The sequence below is a fragment of the Hippopotamus amphibius genome, chromosome 7 (genome assembly GCF_030028045.1).
Source record: "Hippopotamus amphibius kiboko isolate mHipAmp2 chromosome 7, mHipAmp2.hap2, whole genome shotgun sequence".
Taxonomy (NCBI): Eukaryota; Metazoa; Chordata; class Mammalia; order Artiodactyla; family Hippopotamidae; genus Hippopotamus; species Hippopotamus amphibius.
Window position 1 is genome coordinate 143490850 of NC_080192.1, and position 21488 is coordinate 143512337.

The 21488-nt window shown below is 45.3% G+C and overlaps 1 long non-coding RNA gene across 1 annotated transcript; it reads left to right on the forward strand.

Annotated features, from left to right (window-relative positions):
* Positions 1–1007: 1007 nt before the first annotated feature.
* On the forward strand, positions 1008–17619 carry LOC130857739 (uncharacterized). The gene is made up of 3 exons (XR_009054851.1): positions 1008–1180; positions 15237–15420; positions 17359–17619. It is a non-coding gene; the product is annotated as an uncharacterized LOC130857739 (long non-coding RNA).
* Positions 17620–21488: the final 3869 nt, after the last annotated feature.

Consider the following 21488-nt stretch of genomic DNA (forward strand, 5'->3'; position numbering starts at 1 on the left):
CCAAAGCAGACCTGTTCACTCATGCAAGATCTCCCTTCATATGTAGAGCAGAGCAATATACTCAGAAGTCCCCTACCTGTGCAGTGCTCTATAGAAAAGGATGCTGTGGTCCAACAATTTGGGGACAATTTTCTTGCTCTGTCCCCTCCTAGAGAGTCATGACCTATAAAGGAGTGAGCAGATGCACAGACCTACAAGACCCTAGTGTCGTTAGCTGGGGTTGGGGGTAGAGGGCAGAAGATGAGATTGTCAGTATTAATTTTACAAACCTCTGTATTATTTGTTTACAAGGACCATGTCATTTTCTTGTAAGTAAAAAAAATCTTACAAAATAAATAAAAATAATCAAAGGAGGAGAACTGGAAAAGTTTCTGAGAAGTCCTGTCATAAGGAAAACTAGAACTTCCCAAACGTTTCTGGCTATGCCACCCTTAGCTGGTTGTCTGGAACATTCTCTGGGCAGTACTGCTCTAAAATTACCCATCTTCCTCGATTGCATAAATCTTAGAATACTGCAACTTTAGCGTTAGAAGGGAGTTAAAACATAACCTGAATGTCTCATAAAGTGAGGTTAGAGCTCTTGCCCAAGGTGACACGGCTCCGTGGTGGTAGGAGGGGAGGTCCCCATGTCCTTCACCAGGAAGAAGGGTCCATAGCCCACTCCCGTGGGGTGCGACACCCCTCCCACCAGAGCATCAGCAATAGGGCAGTGCAAGCGGGGGTGTGCACTGGGAACGCAGACCTGCAACTTGCTGTGTGCTTTACACCAAGGCAGGTCCCATCTCAGGCCTTCCAGAGAGATAAATAGGTTTTCAGATCTGTCACTACCCTGGGCGATGAGAGTACACGGTCTCTTTTTTTCTCTCCCAACACAGTGTCCTCTAGCAGGAGGGTCTGCCCTGCATCTGAACTGCTCTCCCCGGCATTGCAGATGTGGCCTCGTGTCCTCACTTCCTTGACACGCTTCCGCCTGGCTTCCCGGAGACCCCGCAGGTGCCGGACAGAAGCAGGAGGCACAGGAAATGACTGCCCGGGCGTCTCTCACCCAAGTCCCAACAGGACACTCCGTGGGAAACTTTTGTGGGTATCAGCCAGCTTCCTCTACCAAATGAGAAAGCTGCCTGCCCTCAGCACCCCAGTTCCTGCAGAGGCCAGGCTTCTGCCTCCATCCACTTCCCAGGTAAGAGGCTCCCTGGTAAAGGAGCTGTCCTTGCAAGTGGGGCACATGTGGCAGGGCTGTGTATCTGTAGCCAGCAAAGTCCAGGGGGGTAGAGCCACAGATTTGAATGTCGACGTTCCTTAATTTAAAAAGTAAAAACGAAAGGGAACACACCCGGCAGGCTTGCAAAAACTGGGTCTTGCGTCCCCGTGGGAATCGCAAGCAAAGGCAGAGGGAAGGTGGGGAGGGGAGGCTGGGAGCGCGTGGGGCGACCTCACGATCCGAGGTCCCCCCTAGTCATTTATAAAAGGCAAGTGCCGCCTTCCCCGGGGGCCCCGAGCGCCACGCTGCAGGAAGAGACTGGCTATAAATCAAACCCCTTTGCTTTAAGTAGAAGTTTCAGTGCAGCCGATCAATTTACATGCAAGAGAGAATGAGAAAAAAATCGCACCATATTATAACCTATGAAGATCATAGAGTTCAATTTCAAACTTGAACAGTTTCCACTCTCTTACCAAGTGCCCTCCATGGAATTCTTTGGGGGGCGGAGACCAGAGAGCCACCGTTCCAGGGGGCCTCCAGGTCCCAGGGGGTGGTGAGGGGCTTCAGAGCTGGGAGCGGAGGGGTTCGTTCCCTGTGGCGCGGAGCTGACGCCCAGGGCTCTCAGAGCATCCTCGTCAGGGACAGACCTCGGGCTGTCATTAAGCTCACTGCCATGTTTGCCCCTTGCCGTGTGGCTGCTCTGATGTTCACTGCATCGGGAAGGAGAGAAGATGAGGCTCCATGCTGATTCGCATCAGCTCCACCTATCTGGGGATGAGAAAGAAGGTCTGGCTCGAGAACTCACAACCAGCTCTTGGAGTTTCTATAAGAAGTTTGTTCTGCTGATTGGGACCTTGGATACTGTTTACTATCTTAATGGTTCATAATGATTTCACTTCTTGTTTCCTTTGAGGGATGAATTCCCCATAGGAGGGCTCAGACTTTGGTCCTCTTGCGTTTCTCAAAATGTCTAACGCTTTGTTTGGGAAATAGGAGATTCTGGGCTGTCCTTGTTGGCTTGAATATACAAATATCTATGGCAACGGAAGAGCCATTGCATGAGTCATCAAAACCCTGGGGAGATTCAAAGCCCTCATTTCAGCTCTGAAATTTCGCTCTCTTTCCCCTGCAGCCTTTTATCATAAATACCACTACAAGAAAAAGGGAGATTATGGTATCACCTCTTTTTGCTTCTCCTAGCCTCCTGCTGGTATTGAAATGATCAAGAGAGTAGCAAAGTGGCCAAAAACAGGTAGAAGGAAAGAGATGCAAAGGACTTAGCGAACCACAGAGAGGAGGCTGGTGTTGCCCAGACTGGCACCTTCTAAACACCTGCTTATTTCTTTCGAAACTGTCGGGTCTCAGAGTCCACAAATAACAGAGGTCCCGGTGGGGGGCAAACTTATTCTTACACATTTGTATATGTTTTCATGTTAGGGTTTCAGGTTGACTTTGAAGTTCATTCTTTCAAGGACAGAAGCGAGGGAATTCCTAAGAGTTCACTGACAGTAAAATTTATGACAAAGCACTTCATCTACATACCAGGGCTGTAGATTTGGATGTTCTTGGAAATTGTCATCCTTTTTGCTCTAAAAGAAAATCTTTTTACTGGATACAAATCCTCTGTTTTTAATAAAATTTTGGAACATCATAGGCATCTGTTAGAGGTGACCTACTGGTTATCAGTATTTTCTAGATTGTCGTGATAGCTAGAGGGAGAACCAGGCCATATTACCAGAGAGTAGTAGCCTCAGTGGATTCCGGCTAAGACAGAGACCGTGTGGGTCAGATCCCAGAGGGGAATTGAGGTTGAATTGGGTGAAGGGGAATCCAGGAAGTTTCTGGAACTTCTCGTTTGTTTCTTCAGCAACCATTTAGAGTCCCCTGCATGGGCTGAGAACACAGTGATGAGGGCTTGGGGGAGAGGGGCTGTGGTAATGGACCTGTCCAGGGCCACATAAAGGAGATAGGGGCTGGAGGAAGGGGGCCTGCCAGGCAGGACACTTGACCTACTTTTGAGAGACATGCTCTTTAGGCAAAGTGGGGAAGGGTGTTTCAGTTGTGCAGATGGGTGCCAAGGTTTGTAAAGAAAATATCCGGGTAAGGCATTTTCCAAAACACAACTATGATACAAAATCAAATCTTTTAATCCTAAAACATTGGTTATTGGCACATTAGAGGAAGTTACTGGACTGTGAATCTCTCAAAAGCGTACCCTCTGGCATCTTTTCTGTGTACTCAACAATTAGCACTGCCTCCTGGCACAGAATAGGGGCTCAGTGTTTATGCAAGAATCAGTCTACCTCTTTTTTCTTTTTGGCCGTGTCATGCGGCTTGTGGGATCTTAGTTCCCTGGCCAGGGATTGAACCCGCACCCCCTGCAATAGAAGCACAAAGTCCTAACCACTGGACTGCCAGGAAACTCCCTCAGTTTACCTCTTAAACGTGTATTTCCTTCATCTTCTTTTAACACTGAGCCATGAGTAGTAGAATAAAATGCCACTGTAGTTGGTAATTCAGTGGTATCTTGGAGACAAGGATGAGATTTTTAATCGCTGACAAAGTTTACTCTGCTTGTAGTAACTGCCTTTTCTCTACCTAAATCAGGATGGTTCTTCTAAGGTAATGAATGATTTTGGTAAGTGATCTACTGCCTCCTGAACCCAGTGGAAGAAAGCAGTGTGGTTTTTCTGTCTGAGAGTGAGAATTTTAAAATAAGAGAAGTTTGTAAGTTGTGGGTTCCCTTTGTGCCACACTCAGAAGGAGAGCACAGGTTTCTGGTTTTTCATTCTCCTTACCTTCTCACACGAAGAAACCACAAACAGGGAATCAGGACCAAAATGGTCCGGCAGCACACGCACACCTGGGCCAACCCTTTCTCTGTCGGCGGCCTAAGAAGGCACTTGCTCCTCAAAAGAACTGAACTGAGACCCCAAATCTGAAAAATAATCACTGGTCACTTCTAGACCACTTGCCCCTGGCTAGTCACTCTTTGTGTTCTACAATGAACTTGTGTAATTCTCACAACAGATTTGTGATGGGGAAATTGTGATCGTTTTCCAGATGGGGAGGCTGAGGCATGAGGAGTTTACATACTTGCTCAGGGTCACAGACGGGTGAATGCCAGGGCTGGGCTCTGAGTTCTGGCAGCCTGGCTGCCGGGCGATGTTCTGAGCAAGGCAAGATACTGGAAAATGGGTGAGACCATCGCACGATAGTGATGCTAATGTGTTTTGTGGTCAAAAACAACTTAGAAAGAGATGGCACTTTGTGTTTTGGTTTAAAACAACTTTAAATGCTGTTATAAGAAAATAACAGAACAGTTATTGCTTTTTTTTTTCAACAGTTATTGAGATGTGAGTTTTGATACCCAGAGTTTTTATGAGCGTTTTAAGGCTTCAAGGATAAAATCCTTAAGAATTAACCCTGACATGAGAAACACTGTCAGTAAGAATATACTCCTTTCATGTTGATTAAAATAGGTTTTATTTATATTTTGGATAGTTCTTATCTGCATGTGACACGACATTGAAAACTATGAATAGAATACCGTGAAAAGTGAGTCTCTCTTCCATTTCTGCTTCTCATTCACCAAATTCCCTTCCTCAGAGGCAACCACAATTAGGTCTGGTGTAACCTTCTAGACATAGTCTCTGTGTATATAAGCCTATGTATCTATATAGCATATTTTTGGGAGGGAATCAGACACAAGTCATAACTTACTCTGTATAAATAGTTCAGGACTTTGCTATTTTTACTTAAGACTGTAGACTTTGCTATTTTTACTTAGGACCATAAGCTGGAATTCAATATGAACTTGGTCCAAAGTAGTATGTTGAATCTCATCAAACTAGTCACTATTTATAAGAACAATGATTTCTCTACATAATATTTGCATCTTACAAAATTATCTTATTGTTTGTGATAGTTTCTCAAAGATCCTTTTTTATTTTCCGAATTAGAGGTCAGGAAATCAAAATTCCTCTTTCTAATGTTTATACTTCATTTTTATTTCTTTTATCAAGTTGAATGGACTACTACTGCTAAAACAGCCTTAGTAGTGGTAATGGGCATTCTTTTCTTTCTTTTGACTGAATTGGAAGCTATTAGGTTGGCCAAAAAGTTTGTTTGCGTATTTCCATAACATCTTAAGGAAAATCCCAAAGAAATTTTTGGCCAACCCAATACCAGCTTTTCTCCATTAAACATATTGCTAATCTTTGGGTTGACACACACACAAACTGAATATACATACACACATACTTAACTGGCATTCTTTTGCTAGATGTTAGATCTTTATACTGTACTGAGGAATCATCCACCTTTTCAGGTATTTAAGAATATTTATTAAAAATGGATATTAACATATATAAAAGGCTTTTTTTATCTTATGTGGAGAGGATTATTTAATTTTTTTCTTTTGATATAGTCATATGATGGTTTGTAAAAAGCAACAATAAATTTTAACCATTCTTGCATTTTGAGATTAATGTTACTTGGTTGTTGTATATTTTTCTTTTAATATTTGGTTTAGGATTTTGAATTGATATTCAGAAATGAGATTTTTTTCCATGTCCTTTTTGTTGTTATTGTTGTTATTCTTAATGTTATGCTAACTTAAGGAAAAAAGGATTGCCAACCCCCCTTATTTTTCCACGATCTAGAATAGTTTGAAAGAACACTGAATGAGTCTGTTTCTTAAGGGTTTGGTAGACGTCTATTATCAAATTATCTAAGCTCACTGCTTTTGGGGGATGTTAGCACTTTAGCAATTTTTTCTATTTCCTCTAGAGTAACTGACCTACTTTGAATTCTTAATTTTTTTGATAAGAATTTTAGTGATTTATATTTTCCAGACAATATTTTAACTCAGATTCTTAATTAGAGCCACGTAGAAAAATGGTCTTTTATAATTCCTAAAATGTCTTCCCTTATCATTTCTTACAGTGTGTGGTTTCTTATTTGTTAAAATTAAGCTAATCAATAGTTGACATTTATTTAGTTATTTAAGCTCCTGGATTTATCTTGACTGTCATTTTTCAGCTTTCTAACTAATCAATTTCACATTTTATGCTTACTAATTCCTTCCCTCTTTTATTCTTGGCTTTATCCATGTTCTTTCACCTTTTATTGTATGATCTATTTATGCATTTTTGTTTTTTTCTGTTTATTAATGTATGTAAGCAATTCTATGCTTTTTTTTCCTGAGACCTGCTGTAGACGTAAATCATAGGTTTCGCTCTGTAGCTTTTAAAATTATTGCTGTCTTCTAGTTGTAGTAAAATTCCAGCTTTGATTTCTTCTTTGACTATAAATTGAAAGTGTTTGTTTCCAAATGGTAAGGACTTGTTTCTTTGTGTGTTTTAGTTTCACTGTTAATTTCTCGTTCGTTCATTGTGGTCAGGGTGTTTAGTTTCATTATTTCTACTTTTGGGAATTACTTGATGGTGTAATTTTTTTTTTTTTTTTTGGGTGGCCTCATTATCTTGGTGTGTGTATACGTATTTCTTTTAATAATTTCTGATAATTTAACCCTGTTCCATTCTGGGGACACCAATTAGGCATATGTTGGATCCTTTGATTAGTCATATTTTTCTTTCATTTTCTTCCTAGCCCTTCCTAATTTTTTGTTTGTTTTAATTTATTTAGATTGTGCTTCTCCATCTCTGATTGCTGTGTCTTTTGCTAGGTTTTCAGTAGTTTCTTACTTTTCAGAGCTGCTGTCAACATGGCCTTCATTTCTGTGATGGCTTCATTTTTCTCTTCCACATCTTTTCTGAGCCCTATTAACTTGTTTTATCTCCTGTTGTTAGAAAACCATGGATTCCCTGAGCTCCTGTATCTGCTTTTACATCACATTTTGTCAAGGTGGTTGCTTTTTAGTTTTTTAAAATACAAGTTGATGTGCTGTAGATCACAATTTAAAGCTTCCCCTTAGTGGCATTTTTCTGGTGAGTGTTTGTCTTTTATTTGTTTTACTGGATCTTTATTTCCTTTTCATGCAGTATTTTGAAAAATTGATCTGGGTGCTGGATACTTTTTTGTCAATAGTTATATTTGAAAGAGGCAAATTCTTTCTGGTCCAGCTAATTTCAAAGTGGCACAACGGAGAGCAAGACCATGGACACGTAGAAGGAGTTCTTCAGAGGACACAGGGCCTTGTGTTTAAGAGCCGTCTTTCTAGACTTTACTTTCAAAATCACCTGACATGTTCAGAAGCAACTCTGCCCTGAATAATGCTGAGTTTCTCTTCTGCTTCCTGCCTCATCAACAGATGGCTTCCTGCAGATATGGTGGGCCTGACTGATTTCCCATCCAGCCCACCACATCCTGCTTTCCTTTTGAGTTTTGTACCAAACTCAGTCCATGGGAACTTCCTACTTCCCACCTGTGCCTGCTGTCCCCAAGAAAGGAGGTCAGTTTGACCCTTAGACTTGCCACTTTCTTTGGGACCTTTACCCTCTCAGCCTTGTCTACAGTCTGCAGCCATGGAATCCCCTCTCCTGTTTGACCATCACTGAGTTTCACTTCCATTCCTTATATAGCATGGTTTGGGGTTACCTATGCCTCTGAATTTTGTTAAAACTTGCAAGTTGATTTTGCAAGAAGGTAAAAATATCTTCTTTACTCTTCTGTATTAAAGCTGGAAGTCTCCACCATGTTTTAAAAATATTTGTGTTTTAAATACAGAGAAATTCAAATTTTGGAAAGAGTTTTGTACTGCAACATGCGTAATATTTTCAGATTCTCTCTTGGCAGATGTTTCCTAACAATTCAAGAATTTTTGTTAAATACACAATTTTATATGGCTTATAAATTTAACTTAGATTATCAAATAAAGTGTTTTGATATGAAGAAATAATGATGTGATTTATGGATTCTTATACTCAGGTAATTGTAGTTTATATTCTATATAAATGCAATCTTAGTAGATTTTGCATGAAAATCTCTTGAAAATTTTCATTTTCTAAGAAAACTGATGCCACATGCTAAAATCCTCAAAATGCTGTCTGCTGTTATAACATATACATTTATATAAAAAAATCATAATTTCCCTTTGCAAGATTCAAATATTAAGGCCCAGTCTCATCTCTCTTTTGTACCATCAGGTGGTGCTAAATGTGTCATCTTCTAATGATAAAATTTTTCAAGAATATTCTCTATGTATAGTTAATGAAGTTAGGATCTTTGGGTAGATTGACATGATTATTACATCAAAATTAAAAATAGTGTGATTAGAAAAAACAACAGATTAATATAATTAATATAGTATCAACGGCATTTTAAGTATTACAGCATTGTTAACATTTCAATGTGACTAGCATCACGTGAGAGTGAATCTGTGGCCTTTTGGAAGGAATGGCTTGGGCATATCTTATCCATTTTTAACAGAAAAGTTATGTAACCTTCCTTCAATGTCATTTCACCTCTTTGTTCTTTGGTAAGTGAAAGTTTGCTTAGTTTATTTGTCTAACATCAGCATATCTGATTTCTCCACGTCATATTTGATTGGGGTTTATTGCATTAATCTCGACCCTGGGATGAAAAATCGTTTCTATAATTTGCTTAACTGCAGAACCTGGAGGAGGAAGTCCACATAACCGTGACCTCAACACATTCTTTCTCTTACATTTACACTTCTGCTCATTATGGACGTAGAAATATAATAGAGGGGAGCAGAGGGGAGCAGGTGACTTTTAGTGGCTCTTGATTGAATTTCAGAGGCCAGACAGTATACTGAATAGTTTGCATTTAGCAGCAACATAATTACTAAATTTCTTTAGCAAGGGATAAAAAGAGAGAGAGGTCATATGTTACTGATTTCCAAATCCCTGGGGAGCGCTTGCCGTTATTCAATGCTGTATGCTTTTTAAAATAGCTTTTTGTTTAAAAATAAATATTCACTTCCTGTATTTCAAAACTACAGTATCGCCATGAATGCAAATATTTGGCCATTCTCCATTATCTCATATTTAGTAAGTGTCTTTTAAATCATTAAAAGCTTTCATAGCTCCTCTGTTTAACCATCATGAGGCTCAGCAGCAGAGAGCTGGATGTGGAAAGCACAGGTGCAGTGATGTGGTTACCTGAGCCAGGTAAGAACCAGCTTAGGGGCCAGAGGTCAGAAGAACGGGGAGGTTGGTCCTGCCTCTTACACACAGGTGGCTCACACACAGAAAGGATGGGATGAGACTCATCTAGGATTTCACATCCTCTCCCTGGCACTCCCCAGGTACCCTTATTATCGTGATTATTATGATCATGACAAAAACCCCCAAGAACAGCTACTATTATTAGTTAGTTTCCTGACCCACCTCCACGATACCTTTTCTCCCCTAGAGTTTTTGTCTGTGTATCCCTTGCTTACCTCTTCACAGGACAAAACATTTATAAAATTATTTTCTGTTGTGTGAGTAGAAAGAGAATCCAGTCCTTCTCCTGGTGTAAATGATGGATACTTGTTTCAGATTATTGGTGGTTTAGGGAGCTCTCTTTCTTTCAGCTGCGGGACTTTGTGCTGGTGGTGACACCTTCTGCCCAGCTGCTTCTTGGGATGGCCTGGGAGAACGGCAGCCTCACGTCTCTGGGCGTGGGCTAGTGCACGAGACTACCTTAGCATCTGGTCCAGCTCTGCCAGGTCCTTGCACCCTTGGTCCCCAAGCTCAAGCATTGTTGGTGGTCAGCTGGCCCTTAATATGGGGCTGTGATAGACCCAAGCACGGAGCAAGGCCAGCAGAACAAACAGATGCTGTTCAGATCCTTCCTGATGGTCAGACCTGGGGCCTGGATGCACAGTTGGGGCCAGCTTGCTCTGGTGTGCTGGCCAGTGTGGCCACAGGGCTGCAGCCTGAAGCCTCAGTACATCCACACAACCATCCTCAAGGCAGAGAGGGAGGCCTGCAGGCTGGGGCTGAGCTGTGTGCTTCCAGGGAGGGTCTGGAGGTGCTGCTTTCTCCCCACATCTGGGAGGAGGGTGTGGGGGCCTTGGAAGGGCGCTTGTAAGTAATGGACCCTGAAGCTTGGGCTGCATAAGCAGATGGCATCTGCCTGGAGAGCATCCTTGGCTGTCATGACCCTCCCTGAACGTGAAGACGGATGTGGGTTTTTTTTTCTTTCCTGAGCTCATAATATGGAACAGCTATGAGATGTGTAAATGTGTAGCGGAGTTTCTATCTCATGGTAACTGCTCAATGACTGGCAGCTATTATGGTTATTAGTAAATTACCATCTGCTTTAACCCTTCTCCTGTGAGTTTTATCTGAGCTTAGCTCCCTAGCGCCTGCTCATGCTGGGGAGAGCTCAGGCTGAGGACCAACTCTGACCAGGGCTCCTCTGGCCCCGCCGTTTGCTGGAACACCTTGAGCAGAGGTGTGGATCCTGCCTGGTGAAGAGTGTCTGAATTACCCCTCAGTGTCATGACCTGTGCTGTCTGTCCTCTCCATGAGCACTGACCGAGCAGGTCCTCTGGGTCGCACCATGCTGGGTCCAGTGGAGGATACAGGGGAAGATACAGGGCTCTTGCCCTAATCAATTACCCAAGAATCAAGCAAATTCAACACATTGTTAACGCAGATGCTTGGATTGCAAGACAAAAATTCTCTTCTGTAGTTTAAGCCAAAGAAGGGCGTGTATTGATTCATGCAATTGAACAGTTTAGGGCTGGGCCACTTGGCTCAGAGCTGGGAGTAGAGCTGGGAAATGCGTTACAGAACCACCGGGACCTTGTGTCTCCCAGCCTGCGGCTTTGTGCTCTGCTGCTTATTCTCATGGTGGGTCCAGGCAACTTCAGCTTTCTGTCCCCAGATCTGATGAGTCAGAGAAGAGAAAAGTTCAGTGTCCTAGTTTCCTCCTGCATTCTGGAGGCTGACGTTCCCAGTTCTAACTGGCCTGTATTGGGTCACGTTGTCCCTCGACCCAGTTGCCGTGTCAGACTGACAGAGTGGTCTGATGGCCCAGGCCTGAGCACTCCATCCACCCTGGGAGTAGGGCTGGCTGCCAGTCCAGCCCTCACAACTGGCCCGAGAGTGGCTGGGGGGACCCCTAAGAGTAAGCCTGCTCCTTCCCCAAAGCGGAGGCTGTGGGCGTTAAGTAGGCAAATATTGTGAACACACAAGAAAACAACGCAGCATTTAACTGTATTAGAACTCTATTGCTGGCATTGCAGCTTTCTACATAAATGGTAAATTTGGTCACAGTTCTTAGCAGGTGATCAGCAAATGCTTCCTGGTTTGATCTGCCACCAGGTCAGAGTTCTGGCCACAAACACCTCTGTATCCTTATCACCAAGCAGACTGCTTAGCAGGTGCAGGTGTTTCTTAAGCACATGTTGAGTGACTTCGCTCTAGGATTTCCAGAAGGGGAGAGAGCATCTCAAGACTGATTGCTTTAACTTGGTTAACTGGGAGGCTGAGATGATAAACTTTTGGGGTCAGGGCTATATTCTTCTGAAAATAAAATGCGGCCATTTTCTCCTGCATTTATAAGTTTTCCAATGAAAATGTGAGTTGGAGCCATGAGTTTGTGGCCTCTGGTAACAAACTGTCAATTCTATGAATATTTGTCAAACCTATTCATTTATGATGTGATGCGAGTGCTTACCTTTTCTTGTATCTTTAGGCTTATTTCACGTTGCAGTGTTTCCTTGGAGGCCACGACAGATGGATTTCAGTATCTCTTCTCTGATACAAGCAATCCTGACATGTCCCTGTCTGTACACACGTCTTTACCCTCGAGCGCTGCATGGGAAGCCTAGAGGCAGATGGTCTAAAGTTGCAGAGTTGGTGCTTCCTCTTTGGGGCTCCCACCCCGTCCTCTGCCCTGATCTTTCTCACGCCACCAGGCACGTGTCTGTTATCTGGTCAGCTCTCCAGCTAGGCAAGAGCCCTGTCACACCGATGCCAGGGTCACCTGCACACAGCACCGATACCCAGCACATAATAAGTGCTCAAGAAAACATGTAGCAACTGAAAGAATGAGTGGGGCTGTTTTGAGGAATATTACCTCTCAAAGGCAAGGATGGATAAGGGTTGTTTTGGGAAAAATTCTGGTGAGAAAGAAGGCAGAGCATCTAAGGTTATGCTAGACTGTAAATACAGAGAGTTCTACTTATTGAGCATTTATTACTCAGCATCAAGTCAGGCTGTGGGGGTCACAGGAGAACGTATTACAGAATCAGACACTCATCTGGCTGAGGCGCTTGGGATATGTTCAAGAAAGTATTAAAGAAAAATTCAAAGTAGCATGTCCTCCACCCACAGAACTGATGCTGGTGGGTTCTCTCTGTGCTTTCAAGGGGAGAGGTTCTGTGGAAATGGGGACAGTGAACTGAGCCTTGAAGGTGGGGTCTATTAGTCAGGATTCTTCTAGGGAAATGACAGGACACCTAATCAAAGCAGGCTTGGAATAAAAGAAAGGATGGGAGAGGGGAGGGCTTTATTAGCTCAATTAATGGAAATGACCCGGGAGTCCACGCCTGGTGAACCCGGGGCTGGCAAGGTGTCGTCAGGGACCCCTTTGCTCTGTGTCCTGCTCTGGTTTCCTCTGGACCTTTGCTTCAGGCCATCAGCACATACCTCCACATTTACATCCATGCGGGTCTGGCTTAAGGTCGGGCCCTCTTTTCAGATGGCTCCAGCAAATGTCCAGGCTTAATTTTGATCCTCTCTGCACCAGGGCGCTGTGTCTGAGCCTGGACCACATGCTCGCTCCTGGAGCTGGAGTGGATCAGAAATCCCACCTGTCAGGGAAGTGCATTAGGTAAATAACAATACACACATAAGTGAGGGAATGAGGGCCTCCATGGCAGGATCAGTTATGGATTTGGGAAGGTCAAGGATACAGCATAGAGAGGAAAGTGCCTCTGGCTTCTGTGGCTGTGAAACCCTCTCACTTGTGGCCCCAAAGGCGGCCCAGATATGGGCTCAGAGACGTGCTGCCCATGTGGTACCCATGTGCACAGTCTGGTTGGCTTATGATAGAGACACAGCCAGTTTTTTTTTTTTTTTTACTCAGCAAGTGCAGCATCCATTTAAGGCTGAAACTACCAGACCTTTCTTGCCCCTGGATGCCTGAGGCCAAGAGCTCGGTTCATTGGAAGGGACAAGTGAGGATGTTTAAGCCCTGAGGGGAGACGAAGCCTGGTCCATGCCCCTGCCTCCGTGGTTGGGATGGGCTTGCCCTTCCAAGTGTTAGAATCCAGGCTCTGAGGTTGGGACGATGAGGGTCCATGCAGACTTCAAACATGTGTGTTGCTTTGAACGGCTGGTAGGCCCTTCACTGATGGGTTCTCTGGTCCCTGGTGTATAGCGCGTCACCCGTAACACCCGGCCCTTAACATTAAGATCTAGCTCTTGACATCCGGGGCTCAGAACGTAAGCCGTGCTCTGCAGGCGGCGTGACCCTGCCCGGTCCTGCAGGCGGCTTCCTGCTGAGGCGGCCGGGATCAGCTCTGGGCCAGCAGCTGGTCTGACACGCAGTGAACTTGCACAGCTCCCCAGTTGGGGGTGCTGATCCCATAGATACCCCCTTTTCTCCATCTCCCGCCTTCACTTTCCTTTCTTCCGGAAGTATTCTGAATGAAAATACTCTGTGATATACAGGAATTCTCCGAGGAACGTTGTTTCAAGTGTGGGCACCCCACACGTTACACTATCATCAGTGGCACAGAATAATGTCTTATAAGGAGACCCCTGTAATTATCTGTCAGCTTTTCAGGTTGAGCTGAAGCAAGTTTTTATCATTAGTCAGCTTCCCAAGTCCATCCCCGGGAGTTGCCCTGAAGTCTGTCTTCCCCTCATGCTCCCACCAATCACCACGTCTAATCAATTTCACATCCTTCTGGCCTCTTGAGTTGCTTCTTGTTTGGATTTCTTATTCGGATCACCTCATTGTCTCTCTGCCTTCAATTCTGCTTACCTCCTGTGCATTTCCCACACTTGGGCAACGTGAAACCCCACCCGTCTACCTCCTTCGCTGGCCTCCCCTTACCTTAGGGGCCACCTGCAGCCACCGGGACTGGCCTCTGCCTCCCTCCGCAGCCCTAGCTCTCACCTGCTGCTGGCACTGGGTCCGCTGAGAAGAAAAGGGGTGGCTTTCTGGCAGAAGGTCACCAGGAAGACCCTGATCTTTGGATCTCCTGGATTTCTTCCTTTGATAGACCCCGAGTTCGGGCTACCTCAGGACCAGAGGCTATCTGACATCTACGGCTTCCTGGCTGGACGGGCAGGAGAAACTTTGCTCCTAACAGCCTACATTTGCAGTGAACCTATCTCCTGGACTTCTCCCCAGGAGCCACGATGAGGCCTTGTGCCTCTCTCCTCACCCTGATTTCTTTCACACACCGGCAGAGCTCTGCGTTTGGCTCTTACATCGGCGCCCTCGGTTTTATCCCATCGACTTAAACAAGGCAACACAGGTGGCACAGTCCCTGGCAGAGGTGGAGTCAATGTCAAGGCCAGTTTCCGTTCAGCCCAACTTCCCGATCTGTTATACATTCTCCTGCCCATCTTAATGTCCTCCAGAAACTTAAGCTGTGACCGTTTCTATGCCCGTCTGAGTTATTGACCAAGATCTGGAAGCCTGTTCTCCTGGGGACAGACCTCTTGTGCCTCAAAGAAGACTTCTCTCTGGCTTAACAGAAATCCTTTAATCGGCACTCACAGGTTCAGTTTTCTTTTTTTAATTTTATTTATTTTATTTATTGGCTGCGTTGGGTCTTCACTGCTGCATGAGGGTTTTCTCTAGTTATGGAGATTGGAGGCTACTCTTCGTTGCAATGTGCACGCTCTCATTGCAGTGGCTTCTCTTGTTGTGGAGCATGGGTGCTAGGCATGAGGGCTTCAGTAGTTGCAGCATGTGGGCTCAGTAGTTGTGGCACACGGGCTTAGTTGCTTTGAAGCATGTGGGATCTTCCCGAACCAGGGCTCGAACCCATGTCCCCTGCATTGGCAGGCAGATTCTTAACCACTGCACCACTAGGGAAGTCCACAGGTGCAATTTTGAAGCCAACTATTCCTATGCTTCTTTTCTTTTCAAGGAAACCACAAGAGATGAGGTCAAATTAACTGCTGATCTCCAGAAACACCATGTGCAAGGCATAGGCTGGTAACTGATGGAGTGGGCTTTGAGCCACAGTTCCTGACACAGACTCACGTGAGCCTGGAGCAGTGGACAGTGTTTCTCGGCCTTTCCGTCTGCCCTGCGGGAACAGTGACCTGGAGGTAGGTCCTGGCGACACTGCTGTTTTCTTGTATGAGGCTTGCTGAGTATTTGCGCCCTTGTGCATGCCGGGGTCGTAACAGTGAGAATAACCCGTGCAAATGGCTCTGGAAACGTAGCCCAGAGGAGACACTCAGAAGTGTTAGCTCTTGTTTTGGTTACAATTACCATCACTTAACTCCTCTACACCTCAGATCCCCATGCACAAAATGGGAGTAGACTACTGACAACCCTCATCGGGCTGTTCGAGAAACGTGGGGAAATGTCCAAGCCAGCCTCCAGCCCACGTAAATCTTCTATCAGTGGCGCTGCTTAAATTCACAGCCCTGATGTCATCTGTCCCTGTAGTAATAACAGAAGAGAAATGATATGGCAGTGGCTTGGTAGGAAAGGGACAGCGTGTGTGTGTGTGTGTGTGTGTGTTAGTGCTCTGTTGTAGCAGATTTTCTCCTGTGTTTTGGAAAGTGTGACGGCTCCTTGATTTCACAAGTTCAATCCTCTCAGCACTCCCCGAAACAGGCTGGTAATTACCTCCTTGGCAATTGGTATTCCCTAGGGATTAATGTTTGGTGCCAGCTTTAACATTAGAGCCATAATTAGAATATTCATTATGCTAATAATGTTACACCATTAATCTTATGTGTATTTATGTATGAGAAGATATGATAATTCTATGTAACTTACTCTGGGAGCAGGTAGGCGCCTGGATCATGTGCAACATTCTTTCCCTAATCAGCTGAGACAGGAAGGAGGAGGAAATTAACATCGACCAAGGACCCGAGATGCACCAAGACCTGTGTTAGGTGCTGTGAACACACAATTTCACAGAACCCTCACTATCGTGTCCTGAAATATCCATTACTGTTCTCTCCATTTTAAGAGGGAGGGAAACAGAAGCTCGGGGCAGGGAGGGACTGACTCCACGTCACAGTAGTTAGTGCTTAAGCCAGGGGTTGAGCCCAAGGCACCTGTGGGTCAAGATGCCACTTCTGTGTCTGGCTAAGACGACCTGGAAAAAGATCACTCCATTTTCACCTTCTGGGTGAGGGGAGTGGCTGGACTCTGCTTTGATTTTTGCAAAGCAGTTGGGGAGATTTTAGTAAGAGAGAGGCCGAGGCTAACATGAAGCACTGTTTAAATAAATTCGGGGACTTCCCTGGTGCAGTGGTTAAGAATCCGCCTTCCAATGCAGGGGACACAGGTTTGAGCCCTGGTCTGGGAAGATTCCACATGCTACAGAGCAACTAAGCCCGTGCGCCACAACTACTGAGCCCATGCACCTAGAGCCCGTGCTCTGCAACAAGAGAAGCCACCGCAATGAGAAGCCCGCGCACCGCAATGAAGAGTAGCCCCCGCGCGCCACAACTAGAGAAAGCCCGTGTGCAGCAATGAAGACCCAATGCAGCCAATAAATAAATAAATTTATAAATAAATAAATGTGGGATCTTACCACTTAGGTTCTTTATTAAAGGAATAGAAGTGTGTTAACTAGTACGAACCAGAAGCAGGGCTCAGAGAATGGCTGGATTCTCAGTTTGGGTGGGGAAATTGAAAGAGATTTTCAGGAGAGACATAGTCTTTCTGTCCCTGCGACTCTAGGGCAAGAGTGGTCAGGAGAAGGGCTTGAGGGGCTGCCAGGGGACACGGGAAAGATGTCGGTCAGTCATTTTCCTAGGGGTCCATTCTGAGCACAGGCCCTTGGTCACCTCTTGGTCTGTGCAGGGGAGCTGGAGGTGGCTTAGTGCAGTAGGAGGGCCCTGGCCCGGCCCTGGGAGTCCTGGGATTTCCTTGCCATGACCGTAGGACGTTACTTTCTCCCACCTGGTCCTCTTTCCCCTGCCTTGTAAGATGAGACTGTGCTAGTCGGGGTTCTTTCAGCTGCAGGTGACAGAAACTCAAGTAATAATTGCTGAAACGTCTCTCTTTTTCTTGGCTTGCAGATGAGCTTCCTTTATGTGGTGAGAAGGTCAGCAGCTGCAGGCTTACCCAGCCCAGATGAGGACCTGATCCAGACCTAAAATTGCAAGGAAGGGTCTGGATGGTCTGTCCTGGGTCTCCGCTCTACTCATGCACCTGTGACCAAGAGGATGGAATTGTGAGGCTGATTTTTATCAGAAGAAGGTCAGGGGCAGAGCTGCTGGGCCGGCAATAGCAGCTGATGTCTTCCAAAGAGAAAGAATAATCATCGTGGATTCCAAAATAAGCCAAAATATATTTGCCTATTTTATCAATTAAATATTTACTGATTTCTCCCAAAAAAAACTTTCTGCTTTCCTATTTTCTTCCTTCTTTAGCGTGACCAAAATTGTTGCTAGAGTAGGCGTTTTAGCTCCCCGGTCAGCACTTTTTCTGCTTAGAATTCGTTTGATCACTGACTGGCCTCTCTTCCCTTCAAAGTGGGTGCAGAAGACCCCTCCCCCCATAAGTCCTGGGCATCTGTAATCAGGACAGACAGACTCTCAGTGCCTAAAGGGACCCCTTTCACTGCCACTATCAAAACAGTGAATTTACTCCTGTCTCCATCTTGTTAAAACATACCCAGGTGAAAAGAGATCAACTTTAAAACATTAAGTTTTATTATATAATGCCATTTCCAAAAGAATTTGTGTCTACTTATCCCTAAATACTCACTTACACACACATACACACACACAGCAAAGCGACCAACCAACCAACCAAAACAACAACAGCATCAACTCAGTAAGTTTAACAAAGATCAAGTAGAAATGGACGTTTGAGGGAAGAAAGAAGAGAGCAGGTGGGTGACCACTAAACACAAGGGTGATAACGGTCCCTGGGTTTAACATCACGTCTGTCCCAGGTTCTTGGCCTCCAGGACAAGACAGAGACATCCCGTAACCTTGGAGAACATCCCAGGTTATAGGGGGCGATAAACACCCCTCTCCTTGAGCCAGGCATTATTATCCCCATCTTTTCTAGCTCTGTATTCTCAAAGAGAGTTCATGTCTGGATTTCTACTTAAACATCTATGAAAGACACAAGAGCCTATTTCCTTACCTGTGGAAACAGACTGCATGTGACAGGTTCCTGTGACTCCCTTTGCCAAGGAAACACGGGTCATGACATTGAGGACTTCTGGCCGGTCCTTATGGGTCTGGACATGGAGCTCACACAGGGTGATTTGAGGGGCACTTGCTTTAGAAACTAGACTGTGATTACTCACGGCTGTGACTGCCACGTTTCAGGCCCGTGGACCCACAGCGACTTCCCATCTCCCCCTGTGGCCTCGGGCCTCGCCCCCTTCCTGAAATGCCCTGATGCCCTTGATGTCCTTCAAGTGCCTCTTCTGGGAAGCCTTCTGAGCTCTCCCCAGGCTGGCGGCTTCTCCTTCCCCACGGCTGGCTATCCCCCACTCAGCCCTCCCAGGGCCCAGCCGTCTGCACACACCTCCAGTGGGGCCTGGCAGCTTCTTTGCAAGTATTTGTCTACGGGATGGACAGAAGCTAACGCCCATGATCTTTAGAAAATAGAAAAAGAGACACTACTGAGTCAAATTTCAGGGGAGCCACCAGATGACCTTGAATCAGGTACCATTTTAATGTTTGTGGGATGAGAAGGGTAGAAGTGTACCTGCCAAGGAATTAGAGGTAGGGACTTTCTGAAAGGCTCAATATACTGGATTTTTTTCAGCTATTTTATTTTTTATTTTTTTGGCCCTGTCATGCAGGATCTGACACCCCCGACCAGGGATTGAACCTGTGCCCCCTGCAGTGGAAGCTAGGAATCTTAACCACTGGGCCACCAGGGAAGTCCCTCAATATACTTTTTTAAAAATTAATTAATTAATTAATTAATTGGCTGAGTTGGGTCTTGGTTGCTGTGCATGGGCTTCTCATTGCGGTGGCTTCTCTTGCTGTGGAGCACGGGATCTAGGCGCATGGGCTTCAGTAGTTGTGGCTTGTGTGCTCTAGAGCACAGGCTCAGTAGTTGTGGCGCATGGGCTTAGTAGCTCCTGCGGCACATGGGATCTTCCCGGGCCAGGGCTCGAACCCACGTCCCCTGCATTGGCAGGCGGATTCTTAATCACTGTGCCACCAGGGAAGTCCCTATACTTTTATTTAAGCTACTCATCTACAGAAAATTGAAATACTGGTTATATTGGAAGGATCCACAAGTCGGCTGATGGTATTTGTTGAGTGCCGACCACAGGCGGCTATGATTAGAGGGGTGAGCGGCGGCTGGACGGCCGTGTGGTACTGGGGTCCCCACTCACAGGACCCACTGCTCCCAAGTTCCTGCATAAGCAGCTGGTTGGTGGTGGGGCTGTTTCCTGAGAGAGAAAAAGCAAGAGGAGGTCTGATTATGGTGATGGACTTGCAGGGAAGGGGGTGGGTGGGAGGGTCACTTAACAGGTTTTTGGGACCACATTACATTTGAGGTGCCTGTTGGGTGACCTAGCCAGTTATAACTAATGGGAAGCTGCTTAATGCAAGTGCATTTTTCTGAAGATCTTGGAAGACACTGTATTCCACTTCTGTTATGAAAGTCTTCATTTTGTTTGACTTCTCACCAACCGAATGCTGCTTCACATACCACCTCATTCCTCCTCCTGTTCCTCCCATCCTTTACTTTCTATTTACTTTGTGTCCTTCCTGGTGGTTTGGAAGAAAAATAATAAGCCCTGTCCTTCTCTGTTCTCCTCAGATATGGTATTTCTATACAGCAAATGCCTGCAATGCCTTCCTTCAACAGACCTTTACTCCTGGCGCTGCACTAGGCTAGCGGGGGAAGTTGAAAGGGGTAAATACAGAGAAGAAGAGCCCAGAATGCAGAGTGATGTGAGGGGGGCAGAACGGTAAACAAGTAACTGGCACATTCAGTTGCAAATAAACATAAAGAGCAGAGGGCACCATGTGGGGGGGGGGGGGGCGGCTATAGAGGGGCCCGGAAAGCTGCACAGCGGAGGTACCTTTGAGGTGCTCTTTGAAGAAGGGGAGTCCATGAGGCAGAGGGGAAAGGGGATAGCGGGGGCCAGGCTGGAAGAGTCCTGGGTGCCAGGCTAAGGAATTTGGACTTTGAGAGGCTGGAGCTGGTCCAAGTTTAAAATAATAACCTAATGACACCATTAGTTTGAACGATGTCTTACCTGCTGATTCCGCGGTAACCCTGTGTCTGGGGAGAAATTTCCTACTCTCCTCCTGTGTTCTGTGAGACCAAAAAATTCCAGAAACTTCTGCACCTGTATAATCCTCCATCCTGGGGACCTGGGGCCCAGGCGTTACTCACCATGGGAACAGAAATCGCTCCCTGGAACCCTGTTACGCTGACCCTCACTTCAAATTCTAGTGGGAATAAAATGTAAAACCTACCGTTGGTGGTAAGATTGCTCACTGCTTTCTGTGGCCAACAAAGTGAGGGTTCCATCTGCCAGCATTTTGAAAAAAGTATTCCATTTTTCACATCTGGTCAGACTCCAGCCAGGTGGGGATACACCAAAGTATGTGTTGAGGATATTTTATATCCGTGTTGTGGGTATGCGTGAGTGTGTATAAGTGTATTTGTGTGTGTGTGTCTCAAGGTGACTACTCTGGCGGCCATAGCTGAGCTGCCCCAAAAGAACTCACGTCAAAGTCAAGATAAAATGCTTGTCAAACTGATTCTCAGGCAAAGAAAAGGATCGCTTTTGTCGTGAGAGTATTTTCAGACGGTTTAGAATCAGAGGCTTCCAGACATGATTGAAAGCTACGCTGGGCAGGAAACGTAAACCTTCCTTGCAAACCTCCTATGAAGGGCATGCCAACCATAAATATTTAGCATTATTAAATGCAAGTATTTATTAAAAACATGGGGCTTTGTTTTAAAGGATTTCCAGGCTTATTGTACTTCATGTCAACAAACGTTAGCATGTATGGCTTTACCTCTCAGAGAAAAGTTTCAGTAGTGGGCATTTAGTGAGATCTGTACACCTACACGTTGCAGATGGTCTCGTTTTATAAGAGATGAAACTGCATTTGGTGGAGCTGATTAAATATAAAAACACCACCATCTGCCATTTATTCTAATAGAAAATGGTTTGGGCAGATGCTGACATCTTTGGAGATGATTGATT